Source organism: Saccostrea cucullata, unplaced genomic scaffold (assembly GCF_032062105.1).
Source record: "Saccostrea cucullata isolate Sc308-1 unplaced genomic scaffold, CSIRO_AGI_Scuc_v1 ctg746, whole genome shotgun sequence".
NCBI classification, from domain to species: domain Eukaryota; kingdom Metazoa; phylum Mollusca; class Bivalvia; order Ostreida; family Ostreidae; genus Saccostrea; species Saccostrea cuccullata.
In genome coordinates, this window is record NW_026938715.1 from 757,987 (window position 1) to 763,994 (window position 6,008).

Genomic DNA, 6,008 nt, shown 5'->3' on the forward strand with positions numbered 1-6,008 from the left:
AACACTGTACCATTAAAAATACAGTACCCGCATCGTTATTCTTTACAGGATACACGATACGATAGGATACACGCACGATACGATAGGATACACGCACGATACGATAGGATACACGCACGATAGGACAGGATACACGCACGATAGGATAAACGCAAAACACGATAAACGCAAAACACGATACACGCAAAACACGATAAACGCAAAACACGATAGACCTGATAAACGATCTTCACGATAGGATAAACGCAAAACCTGATAGGACTGTTTCAAAGTGCGGAACGGTTTCTGACAAAACGAACAGATTACTTTGTTTACTTACTGCAATATTTTAATTTAAATCCTTGCAAAGCTTCAAATCTAAATAAAGTACCTCTAATTATTACAAGAAAAAAAATTGAGATCACCGGTAATTTTACAAAAGTTGTTTATTTATATATATATTTTGTTATACAATGATTAAATGGATTATTTTGAAATGGAGACTGAATTTCTTTTTTAATTTCTAATCAAGGGTGTGAATTTACGAATATTTGTGTAAATGTTGAAATTCTCATTTTAAGGTTAAACTATGACTCGTTTAATAATGGATATTTTAACATACATGCAATTGTTGCACAAAAATCCCTTATATAATTATGTGCCGTTTCTCACGGGTACTATTATAAATTTATGAAACTATAAAAAGATCTATTATTTATGAAAAAATATATAGATACATTTGCACCTAATAAATATATATACAAGTACTAAGTTTCATGTATTTCACGGAAGAAATTTACGCAATAAATTAAATATTTGTATTTAAGGTTTCGTCAAAGGTCAACATGTCCAAAAATTTATTTTTACAATAGCCCCAAAACTGTGTGAGGTATAAAGTTAAAACTTTTACAGTTTATACATTTTTCATTGATAAACAGATAGAAAGTATCAATTGATAAGAAAAAAAAATGAAAAAAAAATATTATTTGAGAAAAAAATGCATATATTTTCAAAAAATACACCTAATTAATTACGTGCTCTCAGTGAAAACCATCATTGCAGAAACAAAATATGTTTATCGATGAAGGGCAAGTTGGACTTGGATTGCCTATGGAAAGTTGTTTTTTCCTGTTTATTTTGTCCAAATGTTAAGACTTGAAAGTGAAAGTACATTGCAAATGGCGGATTCTGTAGGGGTGTTGTCTTTATACATGTCATGCTTTCAATAACAGCCTTTCAGAGACCATTCACGTTCAACTTGCCCTTCAATGATAAGCATATATTATTTCTGCAATGATGGTTTTCACAAAAAGGACAGAACTATACAGGTGCATCTTTTAAAAATATGCACATTTTCTGATACCATTTTTCTAAAAAAATAAATCTTTTTTAAAATATTTTTTATCAAGTGATACTTTCTATCTATTAATCAATGATATATTTATACACTGGAAACGTTTTGACCGTATATCACACGTAGTTTTGGAGCTATTGTAAAAATAATCTTTTAGACATGTTGACCTTTGACGAAACCTTAATGTCTGAAGCTTACAATCTGCGGTGTAGCCAAAAATTGAAATTAAATATTAAAATCTTAGGGAAAAAATACACGTAGACGACCGGCCGAAAGAAAGGTCCAAAGAAATTGGTTTTAAAGAACTATTTAGTTCAAAAAAATTAATTTCCTGAGTAGAAATCTAAATAATCATTTATATAATGGCGCTCTGCATTAATACATGTAAACTGTGCCAACAGAATAAGAATCTGCTACAATTGCATATGTACATGTACGTTTACGCTTAGCTCTCACTTATGTACATGTACATGTAAACATTTATATCAGATACTTAAAACATCGTATTAATTAACGAACATTGAATGATAAAATACTTTTTTTTCTTTTCAGTACAAAATACAAAAATTAATAAACAAATATAAGAATGGATTGCGACGTTTTCGACTAAATAATTAAAAACCATTGCTATTGTACTGTTTCTAAAGCAAATGAATTATCAAACCTTGAAAATTATTTTAGACCTACCCGATAATCTCATATAAGGCATATTCGAAGGGCGGGATGTTGGAAGTCCGTAACCAATTAAAAATTAGATAAACATGATTTAACTAAATAGCCACAAATAATATTGACTTCTTAAAGAAAGTTATAAATGTATGGTATGAAATGGATTAATACTATAAATTGATTCGGTGCAATACATTTACTCGTCTTGCATAATGACCGCGGAATCGGACTTCTTTTTTATCATTATAGTAAAAAATACCGTAAAATACCGTAATAAAATTAGTGCGAGCAAATTGTCATAGTTTAAAATGTTAGAATTATTTCAATCTTTTCTACGATCAAAGAAATTGTTTCCTATAGAATTTATTCTGTCTGTAACCCGATGAAAACCCGGTGATCCGAAAGAAAACCCGATGATCCGTAAGTCCATGTACCATAAGTGCAGTATTTTTTTTAAACAAGTTTATTAAAAGACTTATTTACATAAACATCATGGAAAGATCGTACAAATAAAAAAATCAACGGATTGAGTTAAGAGACTTTGTTTCATTAAATTGATTTATATGAATTTTATTTAAATTCAATCAGGGAAATGATCTTTTTTTAAATCCATAAATTGTACAATTATTTAATTGATTTAGAAAAAAAATTGTTTATGATTGTAGTTCACACAAGGTATGACAGACTCCCGAAAATAGATACTGTTTGACACAAGGTGAGAGAGCAGTTCAGGTGTTGACGGTGAAGACACACGGGCCGAGCTGCCGTTTATGGGGATAGGGGAGAAGGGGGGAGGGGGTGTTGACCGCACGGAAAGGCAGTGTGCTGATTAGAGAGGTACACTGGCAAGGAAATCCTTCGATTTGACACTGATTATATTTTCAGTTTATTTCCAGGCCGAAAAGGTAAGCTGTTAAAAGTAAATGTTTTCCTGTTTATTATTTTTAGATTACCTAATGTCAGATAAAATTAATGAAAAACTTCTATTTTATAGTAACTGCCATGGTGTGATAAATCGGGTAGAGCATTTTCATGCATTGCATTTTATAATTTTGATTTTTTTTTTAAATTTAGATATAATAAGGAATTTAACTAATTAGATAGTGATCAAAATAAATTTAAAAAATTGAGCCTATACAGACAAAATCAATGTTAAAGTTGTCTTAAATGCTTCGTTATTATTTTTTTAAATTAAAATTCTAAATAAATGTGCATACATGCAGATCGGAGGCGAAAACACGTACCTAATACATGTATTATAGACGATTGATCGGAAGAAAATGAATATTGCTTTTAAAAAAGATACATTTCCCTTGCTAATTATTATTATTTTTTTGGTGGGGGGGGGGGGGGTGTTACGTATACACCGTGACTTTCCGAAAATCATCCTCTACTGTCTCTGACTAATTTAAAAAAATCTTATTAATATTTAATTTTGACCAAAAAAATCATACAGTTCGATGAATTAAAAAAAAACAGGGGATCGATTATTTCATTTTAAAAAATTAATTTTGATTCTCTGCTTGACTATGATATGATTATTTTCTTAGATTAATTTATTATTAATTATTTAATTTATTAATTATATCATTCATATATTTATTCTTTTCCTTCCACGCTTTAATATTTCTTTTAATGATGAAAAACTAAGGGATAAAACTTTCTTTTCTCTTTCTCGGTTAAAGTAATCTTATTTTAGTTAACAAAACGAAAAAGAACCTCGGTAGTTTCTTCCTGTATTAAAGATAAAAAGCGAGGGTTTCCGAAGAAACACGATAAACACAAAACATGATACACGATAGAACCTGATAAACGATCTTCACGATAAACGCAAAACACGATAAACGGAAAACACGATAGAAAACGCAAAACACGATAAACGGAAAACACGATACGATAGGATACGATAGGATACACGCACGATACGATAGGATACACGCACGATACGATAGGATACACGCACGATAGGACACGATAGATTTGTAAAGAATAACGATGCGGGTACTGTATAATTCTGTAATGTAAAAGGTGGATATAACAAACAGTTATCGTTCGAAAAAAATATCCATAAACAACGAAGAGGACATGAAACAAGAATCCCTGAAAATTTCAGAGGTGGGATCAGGTGCCTAGGAGGGGTAAGCATCCCCTGTTGACCGGCCACAACCCACTGTGAGCCATATGTGTTGATCAAATAGAAGGAACTTTGCGTAGTCAATTCAGCATAAAAACAAAGGTCTAGTTAATGGTATGGAGCCAAAATACGACCCACTGATAGGTTTTTGTTTTTGCTAAAAAGGTCAATACGACGACCATAAAATTTAAGAAAGGCTGACTATAAACGAGGCTATTGAATTCCCTGTAACATCAACTTATCAGTGAGTAGCCTGCATTGCTTAAAAATTTATCGTATTCAGAGCAAGCTCTTGAGTAGCGAATAAGTCGGTAAACATAAACACCATAATAAGGTGAAAGAAGAATTTATATTACTACATAACTTAGGAAAATTTAAAAGGTAGAACTTACGAAAATTGAAGATGTAAAAACATCTCGTTTGTCGTATAATTTATATGTTAATTGGCCTTTATCGTGTTTAGTCAGAACAACGTCCAAGTATGAAACATATGTTGCAGGGTATGTGGTGTGTTTTATTTCAAGTTCACTGGTTATTATCGAGTCAAAATACGAATAAAAACAACTATGATAATTGATAATTGAAAAAAAAGTCGTCTATAAAGCTGAATGTCGAATTGAAGGCCACGGCTAGTGTTGCCTTCTTCTTATGTAGAAGTTTGTTTGTTTTTTTAAATAAAGTTTGCTTCTTTTGAATATAAAAACAGTCTAATAATGTAGAACATTACTACCCATCGAAATTCCAACAGTTTGTTGGAAAACTTAGACTTCGAAGACTACATAATTATTGTCAATGAGGAACTCCCAACATAATTTTAATATCAATTCAGAGTACTTGTGTGTATTATCAGAGTGAATTTTAAAGATGAACAAGACTTGTAAATGGGCATACGCCACTTCGGTATTACTATCAAAGACATCAGCACCAGGGTATATTTCTCGTATTCGTTACCCCTGACTGCTTTATTGTCCAGGGAATCGGTGTGGAAAGAAGTATACAATTATTTTTTGTCGCTACCGAGTGCTGCATAGCATACATGTACGTCCGTCTACAACGGTGACGACTGATTATAGTGACCATTGACTTAGTCAGAAGCTTTATTTAGGGGTCCTCAGATATAGCGAGAATCCGAACAAAAATGGAGGACAAATTCCTTTTACAAATCGTGTTCAACTTTAACGAAGTAATTTTGCTGATGGCTAATGTGAAAATTTCCGAGTTCCGTAATTATTAAAGAAGCAGTCAGTATGGTATCAGAAAGTCTAGGTCTTAATCGTATCATGAAGAATTGTTGATTAAAGTGTACCAAACTCGAAAGTATTATGCTATGTTGACTTCTGAGAAATTTGGTGGCTTTCAAGTATTAAAAGGTTCTTCCAAATTTTTGACAGTTGCATGACCGTGTACATTTGATGAACAATCCAAATTGTATCCATGTAGGCCTTATAAAACCCTTCATGTTATGAGCTTCGAAAATATTATGGTCTACGCACTAAACTTTTCTGAAGGGGCTTAGCGAAGCACAATAGTACAACACATTTAGGCAATCGAGTTCAAGGTTAAGCATTTATATTCAGACATCAAGTTTTGAAGCCCTGTAGAAAAGCAGTGTCCACCAATCTGACATTTTTATGTTCAGCGACGACCTGGTGTAATTTTCACCAGTTCCTTATTCCGTATCAACAAAAATAGCGATAGAAAATGTCTGGGTCACCTGAACAAGTAGGCTTGTGTTTCATTTCTTTTCACAGATTTATATAGTTTGAAGATCTGTGATTGATCAATTTTGGTATCTTCAAATTTTTTCATTCTAATTAAAACCTATTTAATAACATTAAACACTAAACAGATTTACTTAAAAGAGATGGATTT